General features: G+C 40.2%; 1 pseudogene; it reads left to right on the plus strand.

The window, feature by feature from the left end:
• Positions 1 to 7,981: 7,981 nt before the first annotated feature.
• On the plus strand, positions 7,982 to 10,286 carry LOC116668683 (annotated as a pseudogene).
• Positions 10,287 to 10,537: the final 251 nt, after the last annotated feature.

Below are 10,537 nucleotides of genomic sequence, written 5' to 3' on the forward strand. Positions count from 1 at the left end.
AGTATAGACTTTCTCTGATTTCTACCACTGAAACATATTGCTAACGGAGAACTTAACGTTAACTTGTGATTACAGCAAGAATGATCAGAACAGAGATTTCAACCGGTGTAGTCCCAGAATATAGACAAGGAAACTTCCTATAACAAATCTGACCCCTCAGGCAGTTGGAATGTGGGAAGAAATTATTAGACTATCTCTATTTTAATTTAAATTAAGAATCAAACTTTATTAGTATTTAACATGTAGATTGACAATAGTGCATTTTTTTGTGATCAGAGTACATGATCAAAAATGTACCCAGCTCTGTAGGTAGGCATCTGATTTCACCACATTTTGAATCCATATAATATTTTAAATATAAAAATTTGGGTTTATATAACATTTTAAGTACAGTAATCTTGATATGTATATAATATTTTAATTTCTGCCTTTATACTATGATGTTATACTATGCAGTAAGTAAATGTTTATTCTTTAATCATTTTTAGTATATTTATTTAGCAAAGGTTGGTAGCTTACATAATATTTCTTTGAATTAACTGTTGCTTTGTACCATAAGACTTAGAAAATCATAGAGCTGAGAGAGATTAAATATAAATCCTCATTTTACAGATGCCTTGATTGTGAAGTAAGTTGTCTCAAGTACTTGGATTCATAGTTTCAATGCTGTTTCAATGCAACATCCACTCCTAAGATGAATAGCAGGATTTCATCATCATTCAAATGAATGATAACAGCAATCCTGCCATTGCACAAGGTAGGAAGATACAGGTACTTCCCATAGAACTCTAGACAGAAGAAATTCACTGTAACTTTTTACTTTAATTATAGATTCACATGAAGTTGCAAAAATAGTACAGAGAGAGAGCAGCCCCACGTGCCTGCCCCGATTCCACCTCTAGTTATGTAAATGGAGGAAATTTATCAGTTAATATGTTTGTCCTCAGAAAAAGCTCAAATGATAGATTTAATAATGATAACTGCAATTTTTTGAATACCTATTTTATACCAACAGCTTTCCCTATATTATCTCATCTAAAGCTCACACCAGTCCTGTAAAGGCAGAGGTTATCCTTGGTTTAGCAGCTAAAGCAACTCAGATTCCAAGAGATTAAGTCACTTCATCAGCTCCCAAGGCCAGATCTGCTGCCTTGAACGTTTCGCCTTTTCCACATTATGGACAGCTGAAGTTCATACATTCCTTACACTGTGTTCCAGCTGAATCCTGACAATTGTCTAACAATAAAAACATTTTATTTATTATATTTTTTAAATTGTGAGTATTTCCTCAGAAGTTAAAAGTGTTTCTTTTTATAAAATCTACATTAAAAAGAATGTGTCTGATTCAATACTTCAATTTTATTTAGGACCAACAACTTTTTCCAGGGAGTTCAAAATTAAAAGAAGGAAGGAAAGATGACTAGATTACATATAAGTTCCTTTAAAATTTTTTTAGTCTGTTGACTTCACAGTATTGCTAAATTCTTTGGACTAGAAAGCTGTACTCAGACATTATAGGTCATTAGAGGTTAAAATTCCCATCACCACATCTGTTAAGTTTACCTACTGTCTTAGTCAGTTCTGGCTGCTTTAACAAACTGCCATAGACTGGGTGGTCAATAAGCAACAGAAACTTACCCCTCACAGTTTTAGAGGCTGAAAGTCTGCAATCAGGGTGCCAGCATGGATGGGTTCTGGTGAGGTCCCTCTTTTGGGTTGCAGACTGCTATCTTCTCACTGTATCCTCACATACTGGAAAGAAGGCAAGAGAGCATTCTGGGATCCTTTTATAAGGACACTAATCCCAAACAGGAGGGTCCACCCTCACAACCTAATTTCTTTCCAAAGGCCTCAGTTCCTAATACAATCACATTAGGGGTTAGGATTTCAACATATGAATTTAGGGGAGAGAAATATTCAGTCCCTCACACCTACATCTGGACCTGTGTACTCTGTATTCCCTCTTGTTACTGAGAATGGACTGCCCATGCTCCTAAGTCCAACTTTTCCACTTTTGTCCTAGATCTGTCTTCTACTTGCATGAGTTGTTACTCTAGCAGTTGTCAACTTTCAATCCTACCTTATTATGTTTTATCTCTATGCTGGGTCATTCCCACAGCATGTTAACATTGTGCACCATCTTCCCATCTTTAAAAAAATTCCTGACAATGTGTCCCCCTCCAGCTACCACCATATTTCTCTGTTCTCTTGCAGAACTCCTTGAAAGAGCCATTTATACTCACTGTATCCTAATCCCCTCCACCTATTCATTGAATCTACCCCAACCAGGCTTTTGTTTCTACCTCTCCACTGAAACTGTTATTGGCAGTCACCAATGACCTCCCTGGGTTAAATAAGTGGTTACTTCTCATTTATCTTACTTGAACTGTCAGCAGTATTTGAAAGAATTTCTCACCCCTGAAGTCTTGAAGCATTCACTTTCTTTGCTTAGCCTTTTAGGGTCCCCTCCTTCTTAATTCTTCTACCTCACCGGCAACTCCATTGGCTGATTACCTCTCATTCCTGCATCTCCAGTCATAGGCATGCCCAGAGTTCAGTCTTTGGACTCCTTTATCTTCTCACTTCCCTAATAATTTCACGTGTCCTCAAGATACAATTTTTTAGTGTTCAACTCCTCCAGCCACTCCTGGGGCTATTTCCCTCAGTGTTCTGCCACTTCACTGATCCCAACAGATTCATGACTCTACTCTAATGAAACTTGGAGACTTTATCCTTTTTCCAGTCCACAATGAGGACCCAGTCATAATGGGACAGTATTCCCTTTTAAAACCTCCCAAAACAGAAAGATTTCATACTGCTTTATTCTTTCCAGATATCTAGACACCAAGGCCCCAATTTAAAAAAGAGAGAGAGAGAAAATTTCTCTTAACTTTTAACTTTTTTCTTAGGAATTCAGAAAAATCCAGTTATCCTTCAGGGAGGAGGAAATTTTTCTTTCTTTCCTCCTTGTCAAGTCTCTAGCAGCAAAAACTAAGCACAGGTAAATGTATCCAAAGGTTACCCTGTTAAGGATTGAATGAATGAATGAATGAATGCGCTGTGTACTGTTGATTGGGTATAATCTGAGGAAGCAGATTTGTTTTCTAGATCTTAAATTCCTCGAGGCTTTATGAAATTGGTAATTTGTATTACATTTCTAAGTTTCCTCTCCTATGTTTAAGATAATATATTGCAAATGCTAAGATAAAGCAAAGACTTGGGTTGAATCAGCCGACCACATTTTGGGAAAGCTGACTGACTAGAAGCTGAAGGTTGAAAAGGACTGGTTTGGGCAAGGAGTCTGACTGGGGGGAGCAGTTCCAGGGAAGAGGAGAGGTGGAGGAAGGGGAGGGAGAAGGCAGGGAGGAGGGGAAGGAGAAGCAAGAAGACCACTAAACACAACGCATTCCTTGGTCAGAAGAGAGGTGATAGCCTTGACACCAGATAGGCATTTTTCTTTTATGCTTCTTTTTTTTTTGTCTATGTTCTCATCATTTTTAATTTCTTTTCAAATATTACTGCAGATAATGTCATTGCTATTATAACCTATATTTCTGCAGGTGATAGCTTTGAAAATATAGCCAGGCCACAACAGCTTTCTGACCCCTGCATCAAAGGGCAACCTTGTGGGAATATTAGCTCTCCTTAAATCCCATGGAGGCTGGAGGATGGGGTGTTCTAGTATATAACTCTGCAGATACCATGTAGTATCCTCCTCCTTTGCCACTCCTGAGTCAGTACAGGTGACTCTCCTGGGGCCCCAATTGTGTGGGAGAGAGTAAGTGCCCAGGTTGCACTGATATGGGAGGCACCCAAGCAGCAATGCCGGGGTCTCTGTGTTTTAGAGAGACATCAGTTACACTGTACCTTTACTGACATTTGCTCCTCACCACACTATATAGTATGGTGTATCCCAGCGTGGCGTAAGAATACAAAGTGATAAAAGTCATAGTGGATACATATACATGTTACTTTGGCAACACTGACAGAACCACAGACTACCAGGAGGAGGTCAAAGAAGGCTTCCCCAAAGAGAGAGCTTCCGGGTTAAGGATTATGAGTTTGCTAAGAGAATGACAGTTAGGGATGGGGGTGTTAGGGGGTTAGAATTCTACACCTGAAGTAGAATAAGAAAGAGTATGTTGTGTTAGAGAATTAGAAGTTGCTGAGCAAGACTAGAATGAAGGTGATATGGAGGAGTTAGGGCAATGACAGGTGATTAAAGTAGCAATGATTTCTTGAGTGCTTTCTAGGGCTGGGCTTCTTATTGTACATTATCTCAACTGATTCTTTCAAGAGCCTGCAACTTAAATAATTCTGGCCCTTTCTTATAGTTCAAGCAGTGGAGACTTCAGCCACTTGCCTAGAGTCACATAACTAGTTAAGAGGCGGAGCTATGACTCAAATCCATCTCCAATTCCAGGCCAAGCTCTTACCACTGGACTGTGTGGCCTCTTTCCAAATCAGTTAGAAAGGTAATGGGCCAAATCATAAAAGGCCTTGGCAGTACAGCAACAAGACATGTCACAGGATCCAACAAAGGATTTTAAGCAGGAGGACTATGTAATTCCCTTTGTGTTGAGGGGGCCACTGTGCAGTGGGGAGGATGGTGAGCCTGGAGCCAGGGGGACCACGTTAAGGCTCTACTGCATCAGCCCAGGAGTCCTTGAACTCAGTATGACAGCAAGCTGGGCTTAAAGAGAGAGAAGACATATTTGAGAAGATTTTGAGAAAAGACTGATTCATACATTTCTCCATGATAATAGGTCAAAGGGAAACGATGTTTTGATTGATGCTGAGAACGTGTTTGATAAAATTCAATCATCAATATTCATTTTTGATAAAGGAAATTTTAGTAAATAACTACATACACACCCTGAAAGCTAGCTTCATGTTTAATGGTGAAATTCATGTCCATTATATATAGTAATAAAACAATGGTGCCTCTTATTTCTAATTAATGCTCTAATGCTATTCTGGAAGGACCAGCTAATGCAATTAGGTAAGAAAGTAAAGTAAGGAATATGAAGACTGAAAAGGATGCAGGAAATTTATCATTATTTATAGATGATCCAGTTAGATTCATTGGCCAAGGGATGCTCACAGCCCCTATTCCCTACCCCCTCTTCCATTCAACTTTTTGGACTGGTCAAGTTCAAAGGGACTTTGTGGGTACCTGCCCCCAGAGAATGGAGCTGTTATTGTGTCATTCTGTCCAGTGGGAGGCACTGGGAGTGGCTCTTGTGACTCCTTTTTTGAAAGGCCTGAGGGAAAACATGTCAGAGCCCCCTCCTGGGAGGCAACCAACATATGAACTCCATCTGCGGCTTTTCATTCCTGTGCCTGAAAGGCAAGGCAAGCTCAGTGATAATCCAATTGCCGCAAGTATTGGAGCAAAAGCTTTTTTGCTCTAATACAGACTTCTCCTGACCAAGTGCTCTGGCTTGTCCTTATCCTGCATTGCAGGGGCCAGAGCCAAGACTGAGGACAGGATTCATGGCCTGCTTTGGTTCTAAGTCATGTAAGCATATATAGCACCACAGTGTAGCCTAATCTGCTTGAGTTCAACATTAGAGCCCAGGGAAGTCACCAGATAACAACAGTGATCATTTGCCTTGCTTTGGTTTTGTGTGTGTATGTGCATGTACTTTTCTTGGGGACTTTAAAGAAAAGCAGGTCAAGAGCAGGATTTAAGTTTTTCTCCATCTTTTTGTCAAATGCCACCTTGAAAACCCAAGAAAATAAACTGAAAAACTTTTAGAAATAATAGAGTTTAGCCATGTGGCCAGTTACAAAATCAATACACAAAAATCAGTAAGAAAACCTACTAAGACTAAGGAAGGCAAAATGGAGAAGCATGCTGTTTTTAGACAGGAAGATTCAACAACGTCAGGATGTCAATTTTCCTAAAATTAATTTATAAGTCTAATGCTATTCTAATAAAAAAAAAATCAATGATTTTATTGAAATAATTTAAAAATCCATTCGAAAGTGTAGTTCACTAGAGCCCTGTTAAAGACAGTTTGACTTAACGTATTAAATTTGTCTTTTGACTCAATAAATCTGCCTTTCGGAATCTATTAATATGAAAAGATGTATGTAGAAGGATATAGATCACAGCATTTTTATAATTAGGAAAAATGGGAAACAGCCTATATATTCTATGGCAAACTAATTAGATAAATTAAAGTGTGGCAAATACTGTTGGTTGCCTGCCTAAAAGCCACCCTCACTCCCTTTCTTCCTTCCTTTCTTCTACTTTTTATTAGGAAAATTTTAAAACATATACAAAAATAGACATAATGATTAATAAGCACCCATGTACTCATTGTTCAGCTTCGTCAATTAGCAGTTCACAGCCAAAGTTGTTTTCTCAATTCATCTCTCCACCACCACACTATTTTGAAGCATCTTACCATTTCACCTGTAAATATTTCAGTGGATTTTCTAAAAGATAAGAACTCTTTTGTAAAAAAATAAAAATTATCCTATTTTGAAAGACTAACACTAATTCTTTGATTGTGAGACATCCTTTCAGAGTTCAAATTTTTAATTACCTCCCAAGTATTATATATTTTTTAACAGTTTGCGTGACTTGGGATTCAAATAAAGTCTACACACTGCAATTGGTTGATATGTCTTTTAAGTCTCTTTTAATCCTTTTAATCTTTTAATCCTCTTCAGTTCCTTTTGTTTCCTTGAAATTTATTTGTTAAAGAAACCAGGTTATTTGTCCTCTTAAATTTTCCAAAATCTGGATTTTCCTGAATGTGCTCTTCATACTTCCTGTAAATGGTAACCTTGAGTCTTGGTTACATTCAGATTCTTTTTTGGCGAGATGACTTCTCAGATGGTGTTGTATCCTTCCATCAGAAGGCATAGAATGTTGGGCTGTTTCTTTCTGTGATGTCAGTAGTTGTTGATGCTCAATGCCTGTACATACAACACTGCATTTAGTCCACTGAAGTAGATTAGTATCTGGTGTTATAAATGGTAATATCTTGATCCCATCATTTCTCCTCCATTTATTAGCTGAAATACTTTGACAAAGGGAAACTACTTTCCTTGATGATTTGGCTTTCCCAGTGAGATACAAAGAGCAGGATGAGCATTTAATTCTTTCTCTTAATTTGCCAGTTTGTAAAAATAATAAGTTGTTTAACTAACATTCTCCAACAGGGACCAAATGAGTTTGTTTGTTGTTATCATTGTGAATTTATGGATTTAAACTTGCTTCATGTGTTTCATCCCTTTTTCTTGCTCATAGAACCCTGTTTTTGTTTAGGTAGCAATGTAATCAGTCCCGGAGAAGAAATCACGGCTTGCCTTATCAATTCATTCTCATTGGCAGTGTCTGGGGTGGGCAGGTGACTGGTCCTCGCGGTAGACACTTAGGAGGAAGGTCATGTTGAAGAAAGACCCCTCTGCCCACCCAACTGCCCTCTTCTTCCCTTTACACTGTCACTTGAGGATTTGATATTTGGACAGCTGCTGCTGAAGCTTGGAACATCCCAATGGATACATGTGATACACACGCACAATTATGTGCACTAGTACTGCCGTTCCTGACTTACTGACACAGAAAGATATCTATGATATGTTGCTGATATGTATCATTAAGACTATTGACATAAAACTGAACACAAATGCATATATTTACACCAAGACCTGCCTGGAATTATGTTCATTTAAATATTAAGAGTGGTCATCTCTGAGTGGTGAGATATTGGTGAGTTTCTACTTTATTCTTTATATTTTTCTAAAAGGTTTAAATTTTAATGTGAATAATAAGGTTTTTCTAAAAGTATGATTCTGGGCAATTCTCATTTATCTCATGTTACTTATATTGGATTTTCTTCCCCCAATAAATACATCACATCATAAAACTTTTTTTATAAGACCCCATAACTGAGGTTCTCTTACATCTGCTTAAGAGTCGTGCTGTAAGAAGCAACAGCCTCTCCTCCTCCTCTCTGCCATCTCCTCAGTAGCCGCAAAACAGCAACTATGTGTGAGTGCATCTCCATCCATGTTGGCCAGGCTGGTGTCCAGATCAGCAATGCCTGCTGGGAGCTCTACTGCCTGGAACACGGCATCCAGCCCGATGACCAGATGCCAAGTGACAAGACCACTGGGGGAGGAGACGACTCCTTCAACACCTTCTTCAGTGAGACAGGCACTGGCAAGCATGTGCCTAGGGCAGTGTTCGTAGACCTGGAACCCACAGTCATTGATGAAGTTCGCACTGGCACCTACTGCCAGCTCTTCCACCCTGAGCAGCTCATCACAGGCAAAGAAGATGCTGCCAGTAACTATGCCCGCAGTCACTACACCATTGGCAAGGAGATCATTGACCTCATCTTGGACCAAATTCGGAAACTGGCTGACCAGTGCACAGGTCTTCAGGGGTTCTTGGTTTTCCACAGCTTTTGTGGGGGAACTGGCTCTGGGTTCACCTCCCTGCTGATGGAACGTCTCTCTGTCAATCATGGGAAGAAGTCCAAGCTGGAGTTCTCCATTTACCCAGCCCCCCCAGGTTTCCACAGCTGTAGTTGAGCCCTACAACTCCATCCTCATCACCCACACCACCCTGGAGCTCTCTGATTGTGCTTTCATAGTAGACAATGAGGCCATCTATGACATCTGTCAAGGAAACCTCGATATTGAGCGCCCAACCTACACAAACCTGAATAGGTTGCTAGGTCAAATTGTATCCTCCATCACTGCTTCCCTGAGGTTTGATGGAGCCCTGAATGTCAATCTGACAGAATTCCAGACCAACCTGGTGCCCTATCCTCGCATCCACTTCCCTCTGTACATATGCCCCTGTCATCTCTGCTGAGAAAGCCTACCATGAACAGCTTTCTGTAGCAGAGATCACCAACGCTTGCTTTGAGCCAGCCAACCAGATGGTGAAATGTGACCCTCGCCATGGTAAATACATGGCTTGCTGCCTGTTGTACCGTGGTGACGTGGTCCCCAAAGATGTCAATGCTGCCACTGCCACCATCAAGACCAAGCGTACCATCCAGTTTGTGGACTGGTACCCCACTGGCTTCAAAGTTGGCATTAATTACCAGCCTCCCACCTGGTGGTACCTGGTGGAGACCTGGCCAAAGTACAGTGAGCTGCATGCATGCTGAGGAACACCACAACCACTGCCGAGGCCTGGGCTCGGCTGGACCACAAGTCTGACCTGATGTGTGCCAAGTGTGCCTTTGTTCACTGGTACGTGGGCGAGGGCGTGGAGGAAGGAGAGTTTTCTGAGGCCCGTGAGGACATGGCTGCCCTTGAGAAGGATTATGAGGAGGTTGGTGTAGATTCTGCTGAAGGAGAGGGAGAGAAAGAAGGAGAGGAATACTCAAGTTAAAATTTCACAAAGGTGCTGCTTTTACAGGGAAGCTTATTCTGTTTTAAACATAGAAAAGTTGTGGTCTGATCAGTTAATTTGTATGTAGCAGTGTATACTCTCATACACAATTACTGACCTATGCTTTAAAACACAACGCTTTGTTACAGGTCCAAGGTATCCATTTCTCTTATGGATCTGAATAAAGTATTCCCTGTCTTAAATGAAAAAAAAAAAAAAAGACCCCATAACTGGCATCACATGATTTTTCTCCATGGCATAATCATCAGACAGGAAATATTTTGATTCTGGAATAACATTTCCTGATAAACATTTGTTGGAAACATTTAAGCATTTCCTGATCTGAAAAATTCTGACATTTTTTTCTTTGTGTATCTTATTGTTACAATTAACAATACTCTCTAGCCCAGTGGGATACAACCATCCTGTTGTGGAAAACACTGAGAAAAACATGAGTTTTATTAGAGAGACATTTTCCAGTCACCAAGAAAACGAAACTGGCCAATTTTCACTTAGTGGTAAAAATACTAAGTAGTCACCCTTTAGCCTACATTTAAAAAATTTTAATTTCTTTGGCACATTTAATTCTCCCAAGGAATTGCATATTCTTAAAACAAAAAGGTGTTAAAATTCTAGGCCTCCAGAGTAAAATCGAAAAAGGGCCTTTCTTCCTTTAATTTCCCTTTGCGCGGCCAGTTCTGCCAGGCAGGCTATCAGCACAGGGACCCAGGGCCATGCTGACTATGACAGTGGACAAAGGAAATAGAATCAGCAAATACCTATGACCCATGTGCTGTGTGCCCTGTGTTAGCATAGTTGCTCTGGCAAAATCAGTGTGGGAGATAACCTTATTCTCCCGGACCTCATTAAGTGGGGAAATGCCATGAGGACATGTGAGGAGACAGACTGGAGATGAGTCTAGAAACACAGTTCCTTGAGGGCATTGATGAATTTTAAACAGAGATCAGCTAGGGTCTGGAGGACGGCTTGCAGGGGACGTAGGCAAACAAGTTGAGAAGTGGCTGGAAGAGTCCAGATGAGAGACAAAGCAAGCGTGAATTTGAGAGGTGGTTTGGGGATGGAGAGCAGAAAGGAGAGATTAAGCAACTACTTACAATCTCTACGGTCATTCCTCTCTTGTCCTCTCTTAACATCAATGCAGTCTTC

The sequence above is a fragment of the Camelus ferus genome, chromosome 14 (genome assembly GCF_009834535.1).
Source record: "Camelus ferus isolate YT-003-E chromosome 14, BCGSAC_Cfer_1.0, whole genome shotgun sequence".
NCBI lineage: Eukaryota > Metazoa > Chordata > Mammalia > Artiodactyla > Camelidae > Camelus > Camelus ferus.